The sequence below is a fragment of the Chelonia mydas genome, chromosome 3 (genome assembly GCF_015237465.2).
Source record: "Chelonia mydas isolate rCheMyd1 chromosome 3, rCheMyd1.pri.v2, whole genome shotgun sequence".
NCBI classification, from domain to species: domain Eukaryota; kingdom Metazoa; phylum Chordata; order Testudines; family Cheloniidae; genus Chelonia; species Chelonia mydas.
In genome coordinates this window covers 71,334,262-71,346,505 of record NC_057851.1, presented here as the reverse complement: position 1 = coordinate 71,346,505, position 12,244 = coordinate 71,334,262, and the positions used below count along the sequence as shown (strand labels likewise).

General features: G+C 40.3%; 1 long non-coding RNA gene across 2 annotated transcripts in view; it reads right to left on the bottom strand.

The window, feature by feature from the left end:
• The window catches only part of LOC122465001, a 173,362-nt gene that overhangs the window by 125,831 nt on the left and 35,287 nt on the right, over positions 1–12,244 (bottom strand). Inside the window, exon 1 of one of the 2 annotated variants that reach the window (XR_006289502.1) lies at positions 11,158–11,265. The exons of the other annotated variant lie outside the window; for it this stretch is intronic. This is a non-coding gene — a long non-coding RNA (uncharacterized LOC122465001). Of the gene's footprint in view, positions 1–11,157; positions 11,266–12,244 lie in introns of those variants that run through there. 2 annotated transcript variants of the gene reach the window in all.

Below are 12,244 nucleotides of genomic sequence, written 5' to 3'. Positions count from 1 at the left end.
GGGAATTAGTCAAAGAGCTCTAACTCTATTCAGCACATAATTATTTTACCTTAAATAAATATTCTGTCTCCCTCCCCTTCCCCTTCTGTGAAATTTTTGGCATTACCGTTTTCCAAAGACATTCCCAGGTGTATCACTATTCCAGATATCTTTTCACATGAAACTCATACACAGCCAACCAGGAAACACTCCAGCGGGGCGGGAGGAATTTTTTTGAATGCAATATAAAAGAAACTGATTCATGTACTATTATCTCCCACAGCTTGGCCAGTTGAGACATTTATCACCTATTTCTGGATTTCATTTTCTTTTTAGATTTTTAATTAGCTTTTACTTAAAAACAACATGACCTCTCCTCCAGGCCAAATTTGTTTTTCAAACATTAAAAATTCCTGAACTAGAAAGATCTACTAATTTTATTTTTCTAGTTATTTTTGAAAAATAATTCTTCTGTTCCAAGACTTATGGACCTGACCACCACACTAAATGGATCACACTGGGATACAGGATTCCCTTAAGAGGAACCCACTGCTCTGGTGCACACATATGCAACATATTTGGAGTGACCTTGACTTTCATCCAGAAGAATCCCAAAGCATTTTAGTAGCCAGTCTGCAAATTCGATTGATAATCATTTCACCAAGCATGAAAATGCTACATTTCATCCCAAAGTTGGCTGAAACTACTTTTCAGCATGCATCAATGCTATACAAAGATTTAAGACAGCAAGTAAAGAATGCTATGTCTTATCAGAACTGCAGAGAATATTTTAGGTAGCCAGAATATTACCTACTGTAAAATTTTTCCAGGACAACAGGGCCAACATCCTACCTCTTGCAAAAACTGTAAGGGATCTTTTATAAAGCATAAGAGGTCAAAACTTCAGTTTAATATCTCCTCTGACACTTCTTGTAGCACAGTGCCTCTTAATTAGAGCTGGATAAAAAAAATCCATCACAATTTGACAAAAATTAATTTGATAAAATGCAAAATTTTCAATTTTGTCAAAAATGTGAAGGCTTTTGTAAGACAATACAATACAATGGGGAGGAATCAAAATGCTTTGATTAAAACAATGTTTTTGTCTAACTATTTTCCATAGGATTTTTTTATTTACTTTTTTTAAATTTATTTTTGTCCCGCTGTCCTCCTGACTCTCATTGATTTGACTCTTCTTCACGTATGCACAACATGCCTCAGGTAGCACATGAGCCAGGGTTCTTCACCAGCTTTTGTCCGCTGGTTGGATCATTAGCTTCCACAGCTTAGGCTGGGTACTGATGGGGAGTGTGACATGAACACTAATCCATGTCCCCCCATTAGCGGAGAGAGCCACATACTGAATAACGAACTCCAATTTCTGTAACACAAGAGATATCCTTGTACGTTTTCTATCTATGTACTGACCAGGCCCAGTTTTGCTCAGGTTTATGAAATCTGGCAAAGTCATAGTAAAAAATTATCTATGCTGCAGGCTATTCGTGTTCTCTGCTCAGATTGTTCATAGATAGAATCCCATGACTGTAGATACTATACCTTCTTTGCTTTTTTCTTTTATTTGACAGAAGTTTTAGGACTTCAAAAACACAGCTGAGACCCGAGTTTGTGGCATTATTTCTCCCAGTTAAGAACAAGCACCAAACCGTGAAGATGTACTGACAAGCATCACCTGGTTCTATAAAGAAAGGTGTTATGTTGGTTTTGTTTTTCATTAAAGTGCAGGAACAACTGAAGTGACCAATACATCACAATATACATTAACTTGTCACCATGCTTTTCTCCATGTGTTATTTAAGGTTAAAAAAATAGGTCTAATGGTGCTGACCAATGTCTCTTTTAGAAGCGTATAAAGGCAATCAACACTTCCCAGTTTCTATAACTTGAAATACAATGTTTTAGTGGCTTCAGTAGAATTTCAGAGGACATTAAAGGTGTTAAATTACAGAGAAGTACCATGAGACTTCCAAAAATAGGCACTTTGTGGAACTTTTTTCTATTTTTAATAAAATAAAAAACAGGGAAAGGCAGCATTTTCACACTAACTTTTGGAAATCAGTCAATTGATAAGGCATTCACTTCATTTGGTAAAAGGGAATTACCATTTTTATTGGTAGATAGCTAACAACAGAACTTTCCTATGAAGTCTGTCATTCAGAATGATCTCAAAAACACAGGGTATAATCAAAATTATGGGAGCATAGTAATCTGTGAGTTGGAACAGGACAACTGATCAGGTATGCACAGCACACTACACAACTCCTAGTAGAGAAAGTGAGGAATCATTTCATATCTAAAAAACTTAAATACCCTCTGAAGACAGACAGAATGTAGTTATCCACTTTAAAGTCACACCTTTAGTTAATTTGGATTAATTTCCCTGAGTGTCTCCATGTACATAAACCCTAATTTAGGCCATTTTAACCTCACCATCAGGGAAGCAGGAAGATGTCTTAAAGACTACATCCCACGAGTGTAGTGAGCATAAACTCAGTACACCAGAGGATCTGCTCCCATATCTTCAGAAGGATAGTGCATAGAAACATCATGCTGAGGCAATGGTTTAAATTCTGTTTCAAAAGGAAGAGAGTTCTCACCACCACAACTGTCATCCAAAGTTTGAAGATCTAGTCAAATTAAGCACCTGGTAGGTAGAGTTCATCCTACTTGAAATGGATACCAATTCCATTTTCTAGAAATATTCCCATGTTTTCTTAATAGTTTTATAAAAATGACTCCCATATAAAGATCCTAACAGTGTATTTCTAACACTTCACATCAGGGTTGTCATGCAATGGTGAGAGTGAAATATGGAGGAAGCTCTAACATTCGGGTTTCCCTCATATAACTTCCTCTGAGTAGTACTGAACTACATAGGTGGAAAATCCATCAATATTTCTCCTATCACCCTTCTTCCCCATGTGCTTTATAGCTATCAGTGATAATACAGCAAAATCACCTAGGGAAGATGACAAGAATCAGGGAAAATTACTTACCCCATGGCTGTGCTCCTCCAGCATGTGTTCAGCAACAGCACACAGGGAAGTAATGGAGGAAGAAACAACTTCCTCCCCTGTTCTAAGACAAACTATGTATTAAAAAAAATAAATAAATATGAAATATAGTTAAGTATGTGCCATAGTGGGATTGGGAGTCAAACAGGTTACACAGAGATGAGAGAATAGGTTAATGGAGAGGCTAGAAAGAAACTTCACAAGAAGCCCATGTTCAGCAAGCAAACAACCCCTCCTCTCAGGGCTTTACACTGCATTTATCAAGTTCTCATTCAACCAAAGTATCCCTAACCAGAAAAGTGTCTAGTCATAGTTTAGCAGACTGTAAACTTCAAAACAATATAAAACAGAACAGTACTTCAAGAACATCTTTTCTTTTAATCCACAAACTCCTATCTCTCCCACACCAACAGTGGGTCACTCCAGCCCCATTTTAAGGCTTTGAGTCTAACTAGGTTCAGCTGCATGGGATTGCTTCAGCTCAGGAATACACACCCAGTGGCACTCTGAACATCCCTGTTGAGTTTTAAACTTCTCTTTTCACAGCCACACCCACCCACCACAAAACCTCCATTTGTCTCAATAATGGCACTTCTGAGGAGATTGGGGGCATACAGAGCAGATTGTGTCTAAGTGTACCAATCATTTAGTATTCCCTGGGTGGGTCAATGTTTTGAGGGGGCATGTTATGGTAAAGTCTATAGAATTTAATAGAAAATAACCTTTCAATAGATTTCGGACCTATTCTGTGCAAGGTAACGGATAATGATATCCCTGCTATAGATAGTGAATGAGAGCCTATTCAATTGTATAGGGTTTTAGAGTAATTTCTGTACAACCCCATTTAATTCCTATAGAATTATATTGTTTTCCTCCATGTTACATTCTATAGGAGGATTCCCTACTCTTTCCCTACCTAGCTCCTGACATGGGTCCAGCACTCGTTCGAGGAACACCCACTATACTGGAGCCCACATCACTTCTATAAGCCTCCACACACACACTGAGGGTTCTGCTCCTACGAATTCAGCAGATCTGGATCTGTGTGCCGTTTTGCTGGAAGATTCAAGGGTGTAGTGGTATCCGAATACAGAGTTAGCTAGTGAGCAGGGATGGACTGTAGCCAAAGGCTAAATCAGTGGGTGGAGTAGGCACTGGATGAATGAATGAGATTTGGAGTAGGAAACTGTTACTCTGCCACTTCCAAGCTTCTATGGATATATCTACACTGCAAATAAAAATCCGCCGCTGGCCTGTGCCAGCTGACTTGGGCTCACAGGACTCAGGCAAAGGGGGTGTTTAATTGCAGTGTAGATATATGTGCAGTGTAGATTAATTGCAGTATAGACATACCCTGTGACAACACAGCTTCAGTACAGATGAACTTTCTGAGGCCGCCCTGACAATAACTGCCCCCATACTCCCCTCCAGTGGAGGATTTGATAGCATAGAGGGGGAGTTTGCACAAGCAAATGGTTTGCCTAATCCTTGGTCCACTAGGAGGTTACACCAGCACTGGGGCCTCAGCTCACCTAAGATACAGTTTATAGGATTCTTTTGAATACACATTTTGATCTTCACTTAATTTCTTGATAGAAGGGAAGTAGAAATCTCTACAACAAACCATAGCAAATGCCAAAAGGACTCTACAAGCCCCACCAAGGTTTTTGCTTTATTGTAGTAATCAAAGCAATATCAACCTTATCATTTGAAAGATTAAGTACTCGTTCAACTGAGTAATGTTCTGTCATAAAGGATACCCATGTCTGATTCTTTCCCAGGAGCCAATAAGAGCTGGAAGTGCTACAGAGTCACCTTCAGTTAACTCCACGCATCATTCAACAGTGATTTCTACAACCCATTGAAAAGTGGAATTGATAGGCTTTGAGGTAGCCATGTCCAGCCTCTGCTGAAAAGATGATTGCTGTGACATGAAGTCCTGGGGGTGGGAGGTTTAAAGGGAGGAATAAGTGATAGATCCTCTGGTCCCTGGGATACATATGACTAATTTGCTTGGGGGAAAAGAAAATTAAATGCTCCCCTGGGCAAGAGAAATTTTTATAGCACATAAATAGTGTATGTATAAATTATCTTGACAAGAACATACAGTCAGCAAATAGGTTATTAAAAATGTAACTATTGAGAATTACATTGATTATATTCATAAATATGCCTTTAAAATGTCTACCTGTCAAGTAGTTTAGACCCAGCACCTGACCTTCCTTAAAGTTATTATACTCTAAATAAGGAATGTCTTTCAGGTTCATTAGCTAGTTTTTAACCCATTCATGCTCAGTTTATTGATTTTTTCATATAAATGCAGATATACACATACTTCAAAGACCTTGTGAGAAATAGTAAGTAATAAAGTTTCTGGTACATAAATAATAATATTCAGCTTATTTTAATAACACTTAGCATGTATATAGGGCTTTCAAAGAGCTGTATAGACATTAACTTGTTATGTCACAGCATAACCAACAGGTGTGCATTACTAAAATGGTATACAACTCCAGACACAGGTACTAAACCAACTGCTAAACTGGACAATTATGTAAAATAAGAACAGGTATTTGTTCCATGGAATAAATGAGAACAAATCCATTTTAACACCAAAAAGAAAAACATAATTGACCTTATCACGTAGCTTTATTTGGCTCAATTAAGTGGAAAGATGTCGGGGGGGAATGTTTAGAAATGTAGGTATATTCCAATCTACTGAATAATTAACTTTAGTAAGTTGGGCATGGGGGTCAACTTTTCTCCCAAGGAAACAGAAAGTTACTGTATAAATAACCATGACCAAGATGTCACATAATACCAAGGTAAGATCAGATGGTGCTTCCCTCATCCTAGAATCACATTGCTATTGTTCTTTCATCTCCAAAAGGATTCAGCCCCAGATCCCCAAAGATATTGAAGCACTCATTTCCCATTACCTCCCACACCTTGGGGATCTAGGCCACCTTGCCCGGAACCAATGCCATGAAGGGTGAGGCTGACGCCAAGGACTTAAGTACTGTTACAGGCTAGACCACTCAGGATTTCATAAAAGCACTACAATCTGGTTGCTCTAATTCAGTGGCTCTCAAACCTTTTTTACTGGTGACCCCTTTCATATAGCAAGCCTCTGAGTGCGACCCCCCCCCTTATAAATTAAAAACACTTTAAATATATTTAACACCATTATAAATGCTGGAGGCAAAATGGGGTTTGGGGTGGAGGTTGACAGCTTGCGACCCTCCCATGTAATAACCTCGCGACCTCCTGAGGGGTCCCGACCCCCAGTTTGAGAACCCCTGCTCTAATTTGACCCCTGAAAAACAATCACACAGGAACACTATGGTGATTTTTTTTGGAATATCATTATTTCACTGGCAATGTACCTGTGCCATGGGGCAACACAGGAGGTACAATTTGTTTAATGTACCAGATAGGTAAACCATCCCTGCAGCTGTTATCTGGGATGACTACCATGAAATAAAATCAATCCAAAGTATTTCAATAACTTTTGACAATAAATTAATAGCACACAATTGTGAAACCTCTGTTTAAATGGCTTGTTTCCAATAGTTATCAGGTGTGAACTGGTGTTCACTAACCAACTTAGTTTGCATCTTTATCTTCACTCTGCTGCTTCTCTGCTTTATTACAAGCTACTAAAGGCATTAGCTTTTACATTAATGTCATTTAAAAATATGTGTCTGGTTTTGTTACACTCTGATCATCTGGAATAGTGCTTAATTGTCACTTTCTGTTTCTGCAATGGTTTGCCATTGAAGAGGATTCTACTGCATGCAGGAGGGGAAACTATTTCCTGTGATTAACACCACCGGTTCAACCTGCTGTCATGTTTGAATGGCCTTATTTACAGAACTATGCTTGGATCAGTCAAAATGTTAACATATACAATTAAGAGCTTTTATATACAGTACAGAGGAATGATGCTTTTACATAAACCCGGTGTCCAAACTACTGAGGTTAAACAAGTTAATCGTAGAGAACAGTATATATAAATGTGAGTTTGATAGGAATGAGCATCTTTTGGGTTGGTCTACTGTAAAACATTTCTAGCTTTCATTCTGCGCTTAGTCATGCAACAGGAGAATCTATATAACACTTAATGCTGTCTTGGGTACATAAAGAGAGAAATCTTGAATTGGAGAAAGAGGTTGTTTTACCTCTGTATTTTGCAACCATTGCTGGAATTTGATGTCCAATTTTGCTGTCTACAGTTCAAGAAGGATGTTGATAAATTGCAGAGGATATAGAAAAAAAGCTATGAGAATGATTAAAGGATTAGAAAACCTGCTTTATAGTGATGACTCAAGGAGTTCAGTCTATTTAGCTTAACAAAGAGAAGGTTAAGAGGTTTAATTTGATTATAGTCCAAAAGTGCCTACATGAGGAACAAATATTTAATAATGGGCTCTTCAATCTAGCAGAGAAAGGTACAACACACAGGCCAATGGCCGGAAGTTGAAGCTAGACAAATTCAGACTGGAAATAAGATTTTTTTTAACAGGGAGAAAAATTAACAATTGGAACAATTTACCAAGGGTTGTCATTGTAGATTCTCCATCAGTGATAATTGGGGCCCTACCAAATTCACAGCCGTGAAAAACACGTCACGGACCATAAAATCTGGTCTCCCCGAAGAAATCTGGTCTTTTGTGTGCTTTTACCCTATACTAAACAGTTTTAATGGGGGAGACCAGCATTTCTCAAACTGGGGGTCCTGACCCAAAAGGAAGCTACAAGGGGTAACAAGGTTATTTTAGGTATTGCCACCCTTACCTCTGCACTGCCACTTGTTACTTCTGAGCTGGGCGGCCGGAGAGCGGTGACTGTTAGCCAGGCACCCAGCTCTGAAGGCAGCGCCCCGCCAGCAGCAGCACAGAAGTAAGGGTGGAAATACTTTACCAGGCCACCCTTACTTCTGTGCTGCTGCCTTCAGAGCTGGGCATCCGGAGAGTGGCGGCTGCTGACTGAGGGCCCATCCTATGCATGCCATCCTTACTTCTGAGCTGCTGCTGGCGGGAGCTCTGATTTCAGAGCTGGGTTCCAGGCCAGCAGCCGCCTCTCTCCAGCTGCCCCGCTCTGAAGGCAGTGCTGCAGAGAAACCCCCCCACACATACAATAACTTGCAAACACCCACCCCCAACTCCCCCTTTTATGGGTCAGAACCCCTACAATTACAACGCCATGAAATTTTAGGTTTAAATAGCTGAAATCATGAAAATTACAATTTTTAAAATCCTATGACTGTGAAATTGACCAAAATGGACCATGCATTTGGTATGGCCCTAGTGATAATTTTAAAATCAAGATTGGATGTTTTTTCTATAAGATGTGGTCTAGTAATTAAACAAGCTTCTGTCTTCCTTTGCTCATGGGACAGGAAGGATCTCAGAAAAAAATTGCTTGGACATTATTCTTCAGCAGTCTTCCACGTTCTCTGAAGTCATCTACTATCTGCAAGATATCCAACAAAGCAGTGTCATTAGAGTCAATATGAATCCCCACCAATGGATCCTTTGCCATTAACTTCAAAAGCTTATCCAGTCTAAGAGTGATGCCTCATGTCTTGGCTTTGAGAAGGCAGCACACCGTCCTGTTGTCCACCCATCTCTTGCAGAATCATCTTTCATTTCTTCTGAGTATTAAATCCTCACAAGTATTGTTTGTTTTCCTTGGATGGTTGGAGAAATTTTTATGGACAAGTTGGTTTTAATTACAGTTTGGGCCAAGCTACCAATCCACAGGTGTGTCCTGTACATCCCTCAGTTCCCTTTGACCAGCTGGATCTTCTACAGAGGTATTTTTCAGTTTCCATGTTGAGGACCTGGACGCTTCCAATCAACATTAGTTGTGTGGAGTTCCCCCCAGTCCTCTTCTCTCTGCTGGCAGCACACACCCTAGCCTACTCCCACCTAGCATTTGCCCATCTTGCTCCTTCCCACCTCACTCTCGAATCTCTACTAACACACTGCGATCCAGACATCATAGGTGAGGTCCCTGATACCCTCTTTCTCCTCGGTCATGCTCTCCTTCTACTTAACATTTGAGGAGAAGAACCAGTGTCTTTCTCTTTCTGCCCTTCAAGTCCTTCTAGGGCAGGTGTTCTCAACAATTTTCTTTCTGAGCTCCCCTGCCCACCACCACCACACTACGGAAACTCCACAACCCACCTGTGCCACAACTACTGTTTTTCTGGATATCCAGTCAGTCAAAAGCCAGAGATGGTGTTAGGAGGTAGTAAGCAGGGCAATTGCCTGGGGCCCCATGCCACAGGTGGCCCCGCAAAGCTAAGTTGCTTCAGCCCCGCGCAGCAGGGCTCAGGCTTTGGCTTTCTGCCATGAGCCCCAGTGACTCTAATGCTGGCCCTGCATTCTGGTTGAAACCTGCTCACAGCCACATAGAGGGCCTCAGACCCCCAGCTGAGAACCACTGTTCTGGGGTACCATCAAGTGAAGACATGTTTCTTCTTTGCCCCCCCATGCTTATGGCCTTTTTGAAGGACAGTAGATGACCCAAATGCCACATGCACATACAGGCCAGCAGGGAGGGGCAGATTATACTCCCTACACAAGCGAGCTTTACTGAGGTCCAGTTTCTCCTGTCTTTGTACAATCATTAAAGAAATAGTGGTTTCCAGAGCTACTGCTAAACTCTCAAGCACAGTGTTGTGGTTAGAGGAAGAAAACAGGGAGAAGAGAGGTCAGACAAAAAAGAATTTGTTGGGAGTAAGGGCTTGAGCAAAGGGAATAGGGGAGGAGCAGTTGTAATCCGCAACTAACAATTGCCCTCAGTGGATCGTGTTTCCTAATTTTTAGAAAGTCCACCAAATGAGGGTTGGGTTTCTCCTAGGAATTGGGAAACCCTCACAGAATTAATTTCCTTTTTGCATTGCCACAGCAATGGCCCTCCTGATTAGACCAGCCAGCCACTCCAGGACAAGATAGACTCTCATCTTAAAAACACAGTGCTCTTCAGAAGACTCTTAAAATAAGTAATCTGAGGGTGAGTCGGGACCTAAGGTGGAGGTTTAGGAGTCAGGTTATGGGACATCTGTAGTTGCTGAGGCCCTGATGGCAGGGTAGGGAGAAGAGCCTGGGGTTCTTTCTTTACACACTCACCTCCACAATTTTAAATGAGTGTAATTAACCACAAATTTACCAAGGGTTGTGGTGAAATCTGCATCATGGGTAATTTTTAAATCAAGATTGGATGTTTTTCTAAAAGGTGCTCTAGGGTTTGGGGAAGTTCAATGGCCTGTGTTATACAGGAGGTCAGACTAGATGATCACAAGGGTCCTTTCTGGCCTTGGAATCTATTAATCTTGGGCATGGAGTGGAGATCCATATATACTCCATCCCTGCCCTAAGGGAGAATGTTCAAGAGGTGGAAGCCCAGCCCAGATAACAGGGTAGTATACAAATTTGTAAAGAAACAGGGTCCCTTTTTATAGTCTCTCAGATATAGTCTGATATAGATATATAGAGAGAGATATAGTCAATATAATCTGAGAGACTATCTCTCTCTATATATTTATAGAGAGAGAGAGAGAGAGATAGTGAGAGAGAGAGAGAGTCTTATATATAAGACTATATCTCTCGAGAGAGAGAGAGAGAGAGAGTCTCTCAGATTATATTGACAGATGAGTTATAAAGATTCAGCAGTTGAACCTTCAACAATATAAGCAGAAGAAGGGTTCTATTTGGAAGTGTAGTGAAAACAGGCTTTGAGGGGGATTTTGAAGGATGAGACTGATTTATATATAACTGGTTAGATTGTAAACAACCCTTGACAGGAACCTTGTCCTTCTACATGTCTGCATAATATTGGATACACTTAGTAGGAAACATTGGTAATCATTAGTCAGTTTTTATTTTTAATATTATTGGAGTCACCTTACCCAGCCCAGCTTCAGGCTAGGCACTACCTCAATTTCCCTTCAATCAGGTTGGATCACCAGACATTCCCAGGAAAGGCTCACTGCCAGGGCCAAGTCTCTTTCCTGGCAAACGCTATTCTTCAAACATAAAACAGCAAACAAAAGCAGTTCATCTGCCTGCCCTGAGCTTCAGCTCTCAGAGACTTTTTCCTATTGCCTCTCTGTGCTGAAAGGACAACACACCCTTACCTTAAATCACACCACAGGAGCCCATCTCCCTCATGCAACTTCTTTAACTAAATTCTCTCAGCCCTTTATAGAAAACAGCCAAATCCATCCCAGCTGGCTCCAATAAAGGACCAGCCCCAGGCATACTGGCCCTTTTCATTTAGAACATTTCTTGGGTAAGCCTTAAAGAGACCTTATGATTTTTTTTTAAGTGTGATGACTGCAGCTATCACTCTTAGCACTGGATGTTTACTCAGGGGGAAATGGTGTTGTGTTTTCTTGTTCCTTTCACTGGTGGTCCACACTGATTAGTTACATCTCTTTGGGCCTAATCACAAAATCCTTAACTATGGAAATTCCCAGTTATCTATTACTTCTCCAGATATGATACACCTGCATTTTGAGGTTGTTTATCTGCACTAGTTGACAGTTTTGGTTCTGCATTGGATCCAAACCTAGAAAAACTACCTTTCTTGGATCTGTTTCAGCTCTTAATTATATATGCCTAGTCAGGCAAATTAACAATCCATCTATCATTCCATGCCCTCTCCTATAAGCTGTGAGTGATAATGAATCCAAAATGTAAAATTCACTTGATCCTTCAAATCGCTCTTTAAATCCCACTTCTTTCATTTGGCCTTCCAATGATGACTCCCTTCCAACACTTCCTGCTTCTGTTTGGATCTCCACCTTTCATCCTGTATGTTGTTTTTGTGAATTTGCGTGTGTATATTTATTTTTGTGCATATGTATATTCACAGACACACAGACTCTTTTTCACAACATGATTTGCTGCAAAGAAATGGTAACTTTTTTCTTCGAAATGCCATGTCTAGGTCTAATAAAAGAAGTGAATTAAGGATGAACCAAATGGCAATTCGGTGAGCATGGTGAGTTTATTGCCTTTTGTCATGTAGTGATATCTACTAAGAAAAGATACAGTAGAAAAGCTAGTGGCAGAAATGCCATGTACAGTGGAGTCTACTTTATTTGACATACTGATGTAAAAATGAACATTATTGATCATTTTTTTAAAAAAGACCACTTTCCAGAGACTAGATTAGAATCTGAAAATGCTATTAACCTCCCAGCAATGGAAACAGAGTCA